Consider the following 16,461-nt stretch of genomic DNA (forward strand, 5'->3'; position numbering starts at 1 on the left):
TCACAGCAAGGAGGCCTCCTTCTTGGCTGGGGGACATGAAAAACAACATCAATGGGGACCTTTCTGCGTGGAGTTTGCATGTTCTCCCCGTGCATGCGTGGGTTTTCTCCGGGATCTCTGGCTTCCTCCCACCGTCCAAAAACATGCTTCATGGGTTAATTAGCAACTCTAAATTGTCCCTAGGTGTGAGTGTGAGTGAATGGGTGTGTGTTTGTGGACATTCTACCCTGCGACAGACTGGCAACCTGTCCAGGCTGTCCCCTGCCTTTGCCCAGAAGTGGCCGGGATAGGCTCCAGCAACCCCGTGACCCCGAAAGGGAAAAACGGTTAAGAAAATGAATGAATGAAAAATGAATGAATTAATGACATCAGAAATTCCCGGGTCCAGATTTTCCATATAGAAAAGAACATCACATAAGGAAAAAATGGGAATATTTAAAACTTTGAGTGACAACCAATTATGAATATCAGTCCAAAATATTTTAACCTGGTTGCAACTGTAAAAGATATGTTCTAATGTTTCAGTTTCAGATGAACAGAATATGCATGGTTCCGATTCAAATTTCAATCTTTTATGTAAAAAATCTCCAACAGGGTAAATTTAAGATATTATTTTAAAATGAGTTTCTTTCATCTTAGGTGGAAGTGGGTACTTTGTGTGTAAAGAAAAAGATTTGTTAATTTGGGAGGTTTCTAAATCACGTCTATTGTTTATACTAAATTTGCAGAAAATTATTTGTTTAAAGGTTAGAGTTACTAATTTATTGTTGCATTTTTTTTATCTTCTAGGGGAATATTGTTAATTTTCAGCTCTGAAAATTGTGGTTTGATTTCATTGTATTGTAGTATGTTATGAATAAGATTAAGTAAGGGATGGGAATTGCTTTGTTATAACAGTTACTAGAATCCTTAATTTTGTATTTAGCTACAAACTCATTGTATGATAACAGCCTTCCATCAGTACGCATCAAGTCATGAACAAAACACACACCATTATCATACCATTCAGACATAAACAAGGATTTCTTGTTTACAGTTATAAATCTGTTGTTCCATAAAACAGCTCCAGCTAGGCCTACACGGCCAATCTCCAGCTCCAGCTCGGCTGTCAATGCTTACCTCCAGGTGCAGTCTGACCTAAACTGCAAATCTGCACTGCAAGTGGACAAAATGGCACTCGTCATTATCTTGATATGTTTGTTGGGAGTCTGGGACTTGAGGCCTAACAATTCTCCCTGGGTGAGTACCCATAACAACAGAATGTGGTTCTGGGACTCTTTCAATAGCGGCACTTCTAATGCTGTGTATGGGCTACCACAGCCTCATCTGGTCATGGACCAAAACTTTTGGACAGATAAATCTACAGTGTTACCTAAACTCCAAAATGTTCTTACTTTGTATGACCTGGCCTCAACATATAATAATACTGTCTTGAAATGTAATGTAAGACAAAGATTGGTGATAATTCTACTTTTACTTTTATCTGGAAATGTGCAGCCAAATCCAGGGCCTGAAGTGCAATGTATTCAGACACCTACTGATTTAAAGTTGATATCTGGTCTCAAAATTATTCATCTTAATGTGCGCAGCTTGGCTCCCAAAATGGACATGGTTAAAATTTGGTTTACATCAACTGAGGCGGACATTGTGATTATCTCTGAGACGTGGCTGACTAAATCTATCACAAATGAAGACATAAATGTAAATGGATACAATGTGTATCGAACAGACAGGCCAATAAAAGGTGGTGGTGTAGCCATCTATGTTAAATCTAGATTTGAAGCATCAACAGTCATGTCCAAGTCCATCCCTAAACAGTTGGAGCTTTTAGTCTTGAATGTGAAATTAGCCAAATCCCTGTCCATAACAGTAGTGGGATGCTATAGGCCCCCATCTGCCACCAAGGAGGCACTATCATCTTTAAAAGATCTTCTCTCCAGAATAGATTATGGTGAACTGTTAATGGTCGGAGATCTCAACTGGGACTGGTCAAGTACGGCCTCTGAAGAATTTAAATCCCTCTGTGACTCTATAAATCTTAGCCAGTTGATTAGTCAGCCAACTAGGACAAATACTAAATGTCCAGAAAAGTCTACTTTGATTGATTTAATTCTAACAAATGCTCCACACAAATTTTCATCTGCGGGTGTTTTCTGTAATGATTTGAGTGATCACTGTGTTGTTGCTGCATGCAGAGACGCAAAAATCCCCAAATGTAAACCACGCATCGTCTTTAGGAGAAATTTCAAGACATTTAATGAACAAGCCTAACGTCATGATTTATCCTTGGTTAACTGGGAGCGCATAGGCCTAACGCCCAATGTTGAGTTAGCTTGGTCATTTTTTAAGGGCAACTTTGAAAAGATTATAAATAAACATGCTCCAATAAAGAAATTTAGAGTGAAAGGACGAGATAATCCTTGTTTCACCCGAAAGCTACATCGGACATCATTCACCTTCGGAATAGGGCTTGGGCCAAAGCCAGAAAAACAGACTTAGCCAGGGACTGGTCCACCTTTAGACTGAGAAACAAATGCACTTCATTCATTAAAAAAGCTTAATCAGAATATTATCTATCTGTCACAGCTGAGCATCTCAACAATCCGCAGAAATTTTGGAAGGTGATAAAATCCATCTCTGTGAACCAAAGTTCACATGATCTTCCTTCGTTTGTTTTAAAAAACTCAGTCCCAGTTTATGACCGAACTGAGGTTTTAAATTGTTTCAATAATCATTTATTTCATCTGGCTCCTGCTCTGACTACAAAGGAGCTGCCTCAGTGCCCCACAGTGTAAACTCTTCTATGCTTTCTGGTGAACCCTTTACATTTGTACCTTTTACTGTAAATCAAGTTCATAAAGCTCTTAAAACTCTGAACCACAGAAAACCTCCCGGGGCAGATCTGATAGAGCCTTTCTTTTTAAAAATGGCTGCTGATTTTATTGCTCAGCCTCTTACAACACTTTTTATTCTGTCAATTGAAACTCAAGAAATTCCTTCCATTTGGAAGTCAGCTTTTGTTACTCCCCACTTAAAAGGAGGTGACCCAGCAGTTTTAACCAACTACAGGCCAATCTCCAATTTGTGTGTCTCGTCAAAAATTCTTTAATCTCTTGTGTGCGAGCAACTCAAAGAGTTTTTATACTCAAATGAGCTTCTCTCAACATTACAGTCGGGTTTCAGGAAAAAGCACAGTACAATTACTGCTGCTACAAAAGTGATAAATGACATTCTTGTTGCTCTTGACAATAAACAGTACTGTGCTGCACTCTTTATTGATTTATCAAAAGCATTTGACACTGTGGATCACATTGTGTTAAAACAAAGACTTATCAGTTTTGGCCTTTCAGATCATGCAGTCTCCTGGCTCACAAATTACATGAAGAACAGAACCCAATGTGTTAGACAGGACGGTTTGTGTTCTGAATTCTTAAATGTACACAAGGGGGTGCCACAGGGTTCTGTATTAGGACCCCTCCTATTTTTCATGTATATAAATAATATAGATCAAAATGTGTCTCATGCAAATATGCATTTCTATGCCGATGACACAATTATTTACTGCTTTGACCCACCCCCTACCACTGCTGTTAAATATCTGCAAAAAGCTTTTGATACAGTACAGCACACATTTCTCCAGCTAAAATTAATGGTTAATGCAGACAAAACCAAATTAATGCTGTTCTCAAACTCTAGAAAAACACCACAGGGTTTCCTTACAGTTTCCACTCTAGAAGGAAATTAAATTGAGTTGGTTCACGTGTACAAATCTGGGAATCTTGATTGATGATGCACTCTCATTCAAGCCCCACATTGAAAATCTTGTTAGGAAACTAAAATTGAAACTGGGTTTTTTATTTCAAAACAAGTGTTGTTTTTCATTTGGGATTAAAAGAAGACTTGTCACAGCAACTTTCTTATCCATTTTAAATTATGGAGACCTTTTATATATGAATGCAACAGCTCAATGTTTGAGTAAGATTGATTCCGTGTATCACGCCGCTTTGAGGTTTGTGACAAACTGCAAGGCCTCGACTCATCATTGTGAACTGTACTCTCGAGTGGGATGGTCTTCTCTGTCCACCAGGAGGTTCACACACTGGTGCATTTTTATTTACAAATCTCTTCTTGGACTTATACCTTCCTAAATTTGCAGCCTGATCGAGCTGAGGACTGTGGAATCATACGGACTGCGCTCAAATGACCATCTATCGCTCGCCGTTCCATTTGCTCCTACAGAACTGGGGAAAAAGGCTTTTGTCTTTTCTGCCCCCTCCACATGGAACACTCTACAGAAAAGATGGAAATTAAAAGAACTCATTCGACTGAATATTTTTAAATCCAAGCTGAGATTTGAGGAGAAAGTCAATTTTAACTGTACCTGTTTTACATGAGTTCTAATTTTTATTTATGCTTTTAATGTTGACATTTTTATGGTAAATGTAATTTATTGTTTCCCCCCTAGCCAGGACTCCCTCGAAAAAGAGATTCTTAATCTCAATGGGACAATTCCTGGGTAAATAAAGGTCAAATAAATAAAAAAGTTACGGTTGAAAAGCATCTTCCCAAATTCTAAGGCTTGCTTGTAAAAGTTTGATAGTTTCATTGGTATTTTTGATGTATTATAATCACACTTCAGCAAAAACTCCAGTCCCCCGACCTTACCAAAGAGTTTGTTTGGAATATGATACCACATAGAATTAGGCTGGGAAATACAGTCTTTTAACCATTTCATTCTAAACGCTACAATTTGAGATTCATTGCTAAAGCTTTTAAGCCGCCATTTTTATAATCTCTGACCAATTGGGATTTTCGTATATAGTGGGTCTTATTTTTCCGAATAAATTTAAAGAAAATAGAATTAGACAACTTAATGTCTTTTGGGGATGTATATAATGAGTGGCAGGGATACACAAGTCTTGAAAAACCTTCCGCCACGTCCAAACCATTGATTTAAAGTTTTCTGTATTGTTTTTAGTCTGGGAGTGATATTTACACTTTCTCTATCATTACTGTTTTTTGTTATTATTAGACCAAGATATTTCACTTCACTTTTTACAGGTATGTTTTCAATATTACTTTGATTGCAGGTATGTATAGGTAAGATTTCACATTTTTTGAGATTTAGGGTAAGGCCAGATGCTCTTGAAAACACAAGTATTTTATTGATAACAACAGGCAGCATATTTTTATTTTTAAAAAATAAAGCTGTGTCATCAGCAAATTGACTAATTTTAAATTCCCTGTCTAGAATGTTAAAACCCTCAAAATCTGGAGAATATTTAAGAAAGATAGCTAGTAATTCCGCTGAAATTATGAACAACAGCGGGATAATTGGACATCCTTGGCGAAAACCTCTATTAACAGGAAAACTGTTTGAGAAACCTCGGTTGATGGCAATGTTGCTACTTATGTCTTTGTAGAACATTTTAATTATGTAACAAAATTTTGATTCAAAGCCAAAGGTTTCCAAGGCATTAAACAAAAAGGCGTGTTCTAATGAGTCGAAGGCCTTAAAGAAATCCAAAAAGAGGATAAGACTTTCCCGAGGAATAATTTGATTGTAGTCTAATATATCTAAGATTAAGCGAGTGTGGTGATGAATATGTCTCCCCTTAATAAAGGCTGATTGTGATTCTTCTATGATCTGAGATATTCCTGATTTCAGTCTGTTAGCATAGATATGTGCTAATATTTTATAGTCGCAACAGAGAAGTGTGATTGGTCTCCAATTATCAATTAATAACACATCTTTGCCTGGTTTGGGTAAAAGGGAAATAGTGCCTCTTTTCATTGTAGGTGATAACATCTGTTCGTCGATGCATTCATTGAATGCCTCAAACAACATTTCTCTGATGTCATTCCAAAAGTGTTTATAGAACTCAGTTGTAATTCCATCAGGTCCCGGTGATTTACCACTGGCCATTTGGGAAACAACTTTATCAAGCTCATCTATGGTAAGTTCAGATTCCATGAGATCTCTGAATGTCTCGTCTATTTTAGGGACTTTATCATAAATTAACCTTTCAAATAAAAGTGTGTTTTGATTTAAATATTGACTAGTGTAAAGGTTTTTATAGAAGTTAGTGATATAATCCTTAATATTGGTTTGATATTCTACTAGAGAGTTTTCTATCTGTAACCTAGTGATAGATTTTTTTCCTTTGTCTACTTTTTTCCAAGTTAAAAAAGTAAGTCGAATTTTTTTCTCCATCTTCCATCCACTTTGCCTTTGAACGAATAAATGCTCCTTTGGCTTTTTCAGTATAGAGTTCATCTATTTTAGATTGCAATGTGTTTATTTCAATGACATTCTCCTCATTCAGTTGAGTTAAATTACACAATGTGTTTAATTTGGAAATTATTTCAGTCTGTTCTTGTCTTTTTTTCCTAGCCAATATCTCACCTTCTACAATCGCAGTTCTTCTAATATTACATTTTAAATACTCCCATCTGTTAATAGGAGACAGGTATTGTATTACTTTTATTTCAGGAATAAGTTATTTGATTTTTTTACAAAAGTTTGTGTTATTTAAAAGGTTATTATTGAATTTCCAGTGGGATGTTCCATTTTTTGGTTGATTACTGTCAGGGGAAAAAGCCAAAGTGATAGCACAATGGTCAGTGAGAGGAGAGTGAGAGATTTTACAGTTTAAGGTTGAGGATATTGGATTACTGTTACTAACCAGTAATCTATCCTTGAGCGTTGAGAGTGTTGAGAGTTATTCCAGGTATATTGAAGCTTATTTGGATTTTTTTCTACGCCAAATGTCGATAAGGTCGAGAGAGTTAGAAAATTCGGAAATAATTTTTTTGAAACGAGGAGAGTTGTGTTGAGTTGGATATCTGTCTTGGTTTTCATCTGGTACTACATTAAAATCACCTGCAACAATAACCTCGTCAGTGGCATACATCTGTTTCCAGTTGATTATCATATGATTTATGTTTGTAAGAAATTTCTGATTTTTTGTCCTATTATTAAAACCATAAATGTTAACAAGAATATATTTAGTGTCGTCTACCTCAATGTTAACCATTAGCCAATGACCTTCTGTGCCACTTTTATGATCAACAATTTTACCATCAAAACTATGTAAGAAAATTGCCACTCCTGCTGAACGAGGACTTCCATGAGATAAATAAATGTATCCAGTGCCCAACTGAGATTTCCAAAAATCAAAATCTTCTTCACTACTGTGTGTCTCTTGAAAGAAAAAACAGTTCACGTTAACTTGTGCCTTACAGTAAATAAAAATTGCCTTGCGCTTTGTTACATTCTTAAAACCACGAACATTTAAAGACAACAAAGAAAGAACCATAAAGAATAGCTAGAAAGCAATTAACTCCATAAAGGGCAATAATGCAGTTTCACATTTTTTAATCTGTTTCCTCAAAGCTGTAATAACATTCAACACAATAAAATACCAGCTTTGGATTTATTTTCTCTCTTCTCCTTCAGGAAGATGTCTTTGCCCATTCAGTCTAGATGAAGGAGTGTTGGTTTCATGCAGTGACCTGATGACCATCGATGATCGCGTAGCCGTCCTTTAAAAAGAGTCTTCTCTTCCTCGCCTCCTCCACTCTTGGCCAAAGACGCTGACGAGTCTCCCTGTCTTCTTTGCAAAGATCTTCTTTGAAGCGAATATTTAGATCTTTGCAGATTTTTGCATTTTTTGACATTCTCCAGACTTGGTCTCGAACAATTCTCTTTCCAAACTGGATGATAATTTGTCTTGTGGTTAATTTTTCCTTTCTGTCCCTACCGATGCACTGTGTCCACTGTGTTTCTCAGTTCCTCAACGTTGACCGACATCACTTTGGAAAGGATCTTGAGAGTTTAATCTCGTGTGATTTCCCCTTCTTTCTTGGAAGGCCAATAAGTCGCAGAGACCATCTTCGTTTATATCTTGCATGTTCCAGACACATTTCCCGGAGAGAAGCATTTTATTTTTGTAGAGACACCATCTGCAGTTTGAGACGGTTCACATCTTCCACAACACTTTTAACAGCAGCCGTATTTGCATCAACAGACTCTTTAACATGTTTAACAGCATCTGTGTTCTCTTGCAGTTGAAACTCATATCCTTTCAGATATTCGCTTTGAGTAACAAACTTGGTTGTCAGGGTTTGAACTGCATTAAAGAGAACACTGTTGGATATTTCCTTGTTGCGTTCTTATGGAGCATTCTTTTTAATCTTTTTAGGGTCTGGGCTTTTTACCGGTGTGTGGTGTCTGTTGACTCTCGTCTGATCTTGTGAGGTGTCTTCCTGTTCATCCATCCATTCAACCTCTCCCTCGCTGCATGACTGTCCTGAAGCCACTAGATGGTACTCATGGTCTTTGCTAGTGTTAGCCATTTCTTCACGTCGAAGTTCGAAAAATATAGAGAAAACAGTGGTAAACAAACCTCTTTCAAGCTGAATCGGTTTGAAAGTTCTTTGCTGCTATTTCCTTTAGCTTTGGTTGAACTTCTCCCATGGACAGAATTCTTATTTCAGGTGAAGCGTCGGAGCCCCGAAAAAAGTAACCGCTTATTCCGCCATCTTGGTAACACCCTAACAGCTGCTTTGTGGCTATACTGCTACGTTACAAGACGCACTTCAAGCTCCTGGAAGCTAATCCAGAGTTCCAGAGGCAACAAAGTTACTCCAGCTGGATCTCACTCTACCAACAGCATCAGTGGAGAAGTCATTCTCTGCATTAAAAAGACTAAAACACACTGTAGTGGCGTGCATGTTGGGTGTGCTGTCGGAGATGGCAGTGCGGGATTGTGTGTCACAGTGCCTCGGTCAGCCCCGCCCCCTCAGCTCTGCTCCTGACTTCCACCAGCTGTGACCACTTCATCTCATCAACCTGCCTACACTTAAGGAGATCCAGCCCATTCATCGACGCCAGTTCGTTACCCCTAACGGTGACTACGCCTGGTCTGCCAGCTCATGTCTAGTGTCTCTTGCCCCCGCTTGCTCTCATGTCTGCTCTCTGTCTCAGGATTCACCCGAACGAAGGTCACCTGTGTGGAAGTCTGCCATCACTCACCTGCTGTCTCGAACCAAGCTCGGAGCACTCCAGCTGCAGCGATCCCTCCAGCCTCGCCACGAGCCACGTCTGGATTCCCTCCTGTCAACGGATTACTCTCATCAACCCCTCCTGTGATTAAAACTCACTTACCAAGTCACTTACCTGTCTGATCATTCTGAGTTCCAGCGTCTGGGTCTGTCTCGCCTGAAAACCATGACAGAACGAACTGGCCAAAATCCAGACCTAGCTGACTCAGATGATCTGCTCTACGCCGTGAGCCAACAAGGAATCTTCCTGGGACGCCAAGCTGACGCTCTATCCCAAATCGCTTCGGCTCAACAAGACCTTTTTCGGCGTCTATATGGTATGTCGCAAACATTATCAGAAATCACCAGTCAAGCTTCCATTCCTGCTCCTACAGTTCCGGCCGCAACATCCGGCAACAACCTTTCTTCCGCTGCCGTCATGACACCTGAGAACTTCCGTCTCCAACCGGAACCTTTCCACGGCGACACGGAAGCCTGCGGAGGGTTTCTCCTTCAGTGCCAGTTACTTTTTCAGCAAGCACCACGATACTACCTTTCCGATCACAGTAAGATCACGCTAATCATCAATTCACTTCGCAGTAAAGCGCTACAATGGGCTCAGGCTTTCCTATCCGCCAATCCTGTATCCCACCTACCTTTTGAACGATTCATTGATGAATTCAAATTGGTGTTTGATCAGCCCCGTAAGCAAGACGAAGCAGCACGCAAACTTCTTACACTCCGACAACGTAACTGCTCCGTTAGCGAGCATATCATTGACTTCCGCATCCTGGCTGTGGAGGCTGGGTGGTCTGACCCAGCGCTCCGAGGGTTTTTTTACCAGTCCCTCAATGAAGCCATCAAAGATCATCTATGTAGCCAGCCGGAAGCTAACACTTTTGAGGAATTAGCTGCTGCCGCCTTACGTTCCGATATCAGGCTTCAGGAACGTAATGTGAGTCGGAGCCATGCTGCCAAGAAGGCTCCTACGCTAACACCGCTCGTCACTTCCATGGACTGTAACCCCGTTCTCCGGTCAGAGACTCCTCGCACTATCCCAGAAGAACCTATGCGAATCGGGCATTCAAAAATCACAGCCGAGGAGCGGCTAAGACGTCGCAACGAAGGTGCGTGTTCCTATTGTGGTGAAACAGACCATCAGATTAACCGATGCTCCCGTCGTTTAGACTCCAGAACCCCTCCGCTAAGAGACCGGCCGCGGGGGGACCGTTCCGCTTCGCTTAATGATTTTTTGTTTGTCCCGGTCAAGTTATGTCATCAATCCAGAATTTTGGACTTTCAGGCGCTGGTCGACTCTGGCGCTGAACAGAGTCTAATCGATCAGAGTATCGTTGATCGTTTAGCTTTACCCACCGAACAACTCCCATCTCCTGTCCATGCTGCTGGTTTAGGGGGACAGCATTTATCCGTTATTTCACACCGTACCAAACCTGTTTTGCTTGTTACCTCCGGGAACCACCGCGAGTTCATTCAGTTTTTTGTCACTCGCACACCTGTCGTTTTGGGGTTCTCGTGGCTTAGACTCCATAATCCCCATCTTGATTGGAGCCGTGGTAATATCATGGGGTGGAGTGACTTTTGCATGGGTCACTGTCTCCAATCTGCGTTATCCTCCGTTTCCACGCCCTTGAGCTGTGAACCCGAAACTATTGATCTTTCTAATATTCCGGATTGTTACCATGATTTAAAACTCGTGTTCAGTAAATCGAAGGCTTCCTCCTTACCACCTCACAGACCTTATGATTGTGCCATCAATCTTCTCGAGGGCGCCACCCTTCCCAAGGGAAGATTGTTTAACCTTTCGGGCCCCGAAAAGAAAGCTATGGAGCTTTACATTCAGGAAGCCCTAGCTCGGGGTCACATTCGTCCTTCCTCTTCCCCAGCCGGGGCCGGGTTTTTCTTCGTCGAGAAGAAAGACAAATCACTCAGACCCTGTATAGATTTCCGTGAACTGACCCAGATAACAATTAAAGATAAATATTCTCTCCCTCTCATCAGCTCGGTTTTTGATTCCATTCAGGAAGCACGCATATTTTCAAAACTCGACCTTCGTAATGCCTACCACCTCGTGCGAATGAGAGAAGGAGATGAATGGAAAACCGCGTTCAACACTCCGTTAGGACACTTTGAATATCAGGTTATGCTGTTTGGTCTTACCAACGCACCCGCCACCTTTCAACGCTTGGTCAACGACGTACTCAGAGATTTTTTGAATCAGTTTGTATTCGTGTACCTGGATGACATCTTGATTTACTCCAAAGATCCCAAGAACCATCAGAACCATGTGCGTCTAGTCCTTCAGAGGTTAGCCGAAAATCAGCTATTCGTAAAGGCCGAAAAATGCCAGTTCCACTCTACCAGCATCCCTTTCCTCGGGTACATTTTTGAAGCTGGCAGTATTCGTCCAGACCCTGCCAAGATAACTGCCGTTTCCCAATGGGAACCTCCCTCGTCACGCAAAAAGCTTCAGCAATTCCTTGGCTTCGCCAATTTCTACCGTCGTTTTATTAGGAATTACAGTTCAATTGCTGCGCCCCTCACTCGTCTCACATCAACTTCAAAACCGTTTCTCTGGGATACCACGGCTCAAGCTGCTTTCAGCACCCTGAAGAAACTGTTTGTCTCAGCCCCAATCCTCATTCAACCGGACGTTTCCAGGCAATTTGTGGTGGAGGTTGACGCCTCCGACTCCGGTGTAGGGGCCGTTTTGTCCCAACGAGAGGAGTCATCAGGAAAGCTTAAACCTTGTGCCTTTTTTTCAAAGAAATTATCACCCGCAGAACGCAACTATGATGTGGGCAATCGGGAGCTCCTGGCAATAAAACTGGCTCTTGAAGAGTGGCGTCATTGGCTGGAGGGAGCGGCTCAACCTTTCATAGTCTGGACTGACCATAAAAATCTGGAATACCTGCGCTCTGCCAAACGACTCAACTCCCGCCAAGCCCGCTGGTGTTTGTTTTTTGACCGGTTTAATTTCTCCATCACTTACAGACCCGGCAGCAGAAATATCAAACCGGACGCCCTCTCACGCCAATTCTGTGACACTGAACAGTCCAAGACAACCACCAGCATTCTCCCTGATACCTGCATCATTGGCAATCTGACCTGGGACATCGAAACCAGAGTTATTCAGGCGCAAGGTGAGGAACCTGATCACCCCACTCCTCCTAACGGCACTCTTTATGTCCCCTCATCTGTCAGATCTGCAGTCATCACCTGGGCCCATACCTCTCGCATCGCCTGTCATGGAGGAGTCACCCGTACTCTCCATCTTATACGGAGACGCTTTTTCTGGCCCTCCATGAACAAGGACGTCAGAGAGTACATCGCCGCCTGTACCACCTGCGCACGCTCCAAAACCTCTAACTCTCCACCTGCGGGGTTATTGCAGCCTCTTCCCACGCCTAACCGTCCCTGGTCTCATATCTCCATCTAATTCGTCACGGGCCTTCCCATGTCTCAGGGTAACTCTATCATCCTCACCGTAATTGACCGTTTCTCCAAGTTTGTCCATTTCATACCTCTCCCTCAGTTGCCCACAGCCTCTGAAACAGCAGAGGTTCTGGTAAACCACGTCTTCAGACATCACGGCATCCCAGCTGACATTGTGTCCGACCGCGGACCCCAATTTATCTCACAAGTCTGGAAGGCTTTTTGTTCTGCCCTAGGTGCCACCGTCAGCCTAACATCTGGGTACCATCCCCAATCGAACGGTCAAGCAGAACGGGCCAATCAGGAGCTGGAAGCTGCCCTACGCTGCCTAGCCGCCCAGAACACCTCTGACTGGTCTAAATACTTGGTCTGGATCGAGTACGCCCACAACATGCATCCCTCCTCTGCCACAGGTGTGTCCCCCTTTGAAGCGTCACTTGGTTATCTGCCTCCTCTGTTTCCATCCCATGAATTAGACCTCACCGTGCCATCTGTCCAAGACCACCTCCAACGTTGCCAGCGCATATGGCGCCAAACCCAAGAGGCTCTCCGTCGCTCCAAGGACAATAACTGCCGTACTGCCAACCGCCACAGGGTGGCTGGTCCCGCTTACCAACCGGGCCAGAGAGTATGGTTGTCGTCTAAAAACATCCCGATCCAGGGCACGTCACCATGGCCGGCCCTCCCTATACGCGAATTACGCAGCCGCGTAGGGCCCCCGTCACCAGCAGGGCCCCGAAGTGGCGACAAAAATTAAATTAAAAAAGACCCAAATCTGGCAACCCATTTCATAGAACTTCCTTACCAACGTGTGCTCTGAATGTTGTGCAAAAGAAAGTTGCCTGCACTTTAATGATCCCCCCTGTCAGCACACATGAACCAATTTGGCAACCCAAATAATGACGTTACACCATTTAGCAACGATTGGTCAACATAATTGCATCTGAGTCTGGCACGGTGTGCATTTACGAGCGCATTTTGTTTCAATAAAGTTGGGGAAAAGAAAAAAAAACAGCACATTTTGTCACGCTGATCAAAGCGACAACAAGAAAACGTCATGCCTCAGAGACTTTATCCACCACCAGGAGCTAAAAAAAGATAAAGAACTTCAACATCAATCACAAGGTAAGTTTGGAGGATGTTGGGGCTTTATTTTTACATTATCCAGCATTTCTGTGCAGCTGCACAATTTACGTAAAATACGAAGCGATCTGAGGTGAAGTTTGCACATAAACGACCCCCTTTGTCGTAATTTCCCATGGAAAACTCGAAAATAATTTTGATACCCAAGTTTCCAAGATGAGGTTGGACATGACCTTCTAAAACGGCGGAAAGTAAAGAAAAGTAAATAATGACAACTATATGGTGGCTGAAAAATGTTTTAACTCACGTTATCGTTTTGTTTCATTGTTTTGCTAACACATATTTAGTGCGTTCTGCATTCTCCGGTTTATTACAGCATAAAAACTGCTGTTTATCTGTTATAGACAGTCAGGTAGTCTGAGTTTTACAACAATGAGTGTGTCATAAATCTTGCATTGGCATGAAATATGGAGAATAAAAACTACCAAATACATAGGAAATAAAGGTTCTCATCTATAAATGACAAACAAAATAAATGTACTAATTTTAAAATTATGAACATACAAAATAATACAAAAAGAAGTGTATAAAAGGCTTATATTTCCACTTATTCTCAAATTAGTGTTCACGTTTTATTATTTATAAGTAGGTACATTTATTTCTTATTTGTATTTTGCAGTTTTGATTCTACATAATGATGATGTTTTGCACAGTTCCGTCTCAGCCGACAGTTTCTTCTGCTCTCAAAAAGCATCAAAAGTATTGGAGGTGGTGCAGCGTCCACATCCCAAGATGTTCCTGACTTCACTGAAGATTTCATCTCAGGTAATTTTAAAATCATGTAAAGTAATAAAAAAAACAGTGTCTGCATAAACCCTTTTTTTCATAAACAGCAGCTGAAGAGTATGGAGCTCCAAACTGTTCATAATTAAATTAATGAAATATGACCTTATGCAAATATACAATCAAACAATAAACCTCTCATAAATATATCAAAAGATCATGAAATTGTGAAAAACCTGCACACAGATTTTAAATGAGCCACTAAAGTATTATTAGTATTCTGCTAAAGATATTTTATTAGCTTTATCATTGATTATTGTATAATAATAATTCTTGTTTTTTAGCTGCAGAAGAAACTGCTGTCACCACATCTACTGTTGAAAGGGGAAACATTTGACTGTTTGACTTTTCACTGTTTGCTTTTATTGAAGTTCTGTCTTTTATGTTCCAGGGGCTCCAAGAGAGGCGTATATGGAAGAGGAGCCGACTGGATCCAAAATTCCACCTACCTCAAATCCAGTTGGTCCAGCTGAATGTCTAACCACACTCTCTGATCCAGTAAGAATGGATTTGGTGCAAAGAGGTCCTTTTCAGACTGAGAAAGACTCTGACTTTCCAAACTCCCCCTCATTGAGCTGTTGTTTTCTTTATGTTGGATTGTTTTATTGTCATTTGATTTGCTATTAAGTTGCTGTTTTTAATAAGTTGGAGTTTTGTGAATGTCATTTGTTGACTGCCTAATAATACATTAAAAAATATATATCTATATACATTTGTCATTGATTTTTTTTCTTTGCATTTAAAATTTGTTTGGCACCACTTAATGTGCATCCAACATCCAGGCAATATACTGTATTCAATTATTTGGCAGCAACCATAATTCACAAATGTATTAATAGAGATATCTCATTTATATTACAACAACAGTTGCGTTTTTTGGTGCTGCTGACCAGTTAGAGGGCCCACAAATTAAATTTCGCTTAGGGCCCCCAGAAGACCAGGGCCGGCCCTGCACGTCACGCAAGCTGGCTCCCCGTTACATTGGACCATTCACCATTGATCGCATCATCAATCCCTCTTGTGTCCGTCTTCATCTTCCGGCAGCTCTCAAGGTTCATCCATCCTTTCACGTTTCCCAGATTCAGCCTGTTATGGACAGTGATTTGTGCCCGCCTTCCGCTTCCCCACCACCCGCCCGGCTCATCGACGACGCTCCGGCATATACCGTCAGCCGCGTTTTGGACGTCCGGCGCCGGGGGCGCGGCTATCAGTTCTTGGTGGACTGGGAGGGTTATGGTCCTGAGGAACGGTCTTGGATCTCCCGTTCCCTCATTTTGGACCATTCCCTCATTTCCGATTTCTACCGCGCCCACCCGGACCGTCGGCCTCGACCGCCCAGAGGCGGTCGTTAGGGGGGGGGGTTCTGTCACAGTGCCTCGGTCAGCCCCGCCCCCTCAGCTCTGCTCCTGACTTCCACCAGCTGTGACCACTTCATCTCATCAACCTGCCTACACTTAAGGAGATCCAGCCCATTCATCGACGCCAGTTCGTTACCCCTAACGGTGACTACGCCTGGTCTGCCAGCTCATGTCTAGTGTCTCTTGCCCCCGCTTGCTCTCATGTCTGCTCTCTGTCTCAGGATTCACCCGAACGAAGGTCACCTGTGTGGAAGTCTGCCATCACTCACCTGCTGTCTCAAACCAAGCTCGGAGCACTCCAGCTGCAGCGATCCCTCCAGCCTCGCCACGAGCCACGTCTGGATTCCCTCCTGTCAACGGATTACTCTCATCAACCCCTCCTGTGATTAAAACTCACTTACCAAGTCACTTACCTGTCTGATCATTCTGAGTTCCAGCGTCTGGGTCTGTCTCGCCTGAAAACCATGACATTGTGGGATATAATCCTCTTTGCCTGCTCTGGTCGAAATTGGGTTGAGCACAGGTTTTTCTTTTGCCTACGTGTCCTTTCATCTGCCTGTTTTATGTTGTTTCACCCTTAATTATTTCATCCTGTTTTGTGTATGTGTGTATGGGGGGGGGGTGATGACGGCGGTGCGATGTACAACATTAGGCGTTCCAAAGTACAAGCCCAAAGTTA

General features: G+C 42.0%; 1 long non-coding RNA gene across 1 annotated transcript; it reads left to right on the forward strand.

The window, feature by feature from the left end:
• The first annotated feature begins 13,194 nt into the window (after window positions 1-13,194).
• Window positions 13,195-15,006, forward strand: LOC111947630. Its single transcript, XR_002873489.1, has 3 exons — window positions 13,195-13,623; window positions 14,295-14,406; window positions 14,816-15,006. It is a non-coding gene; the product is annotated as an uncharacterized LOC111947630 (long non-coding RNA).
• The last annotated feature ends 1,455 nt before the right edge of the window (window positions 15,007-16,461 follow it).

This window comes from Oryzias latipes, chromosome 7 (genome assembly GCF_002234675.1).
Source record: "Oryzias latipes chromosome 7, ASM223467v1".
NCBI lineage: Eukaryota > Metazoa > Chordata > Actinopteri > Beloniformes > Adrianichthyidae > Oryzias > Oryzias latipes.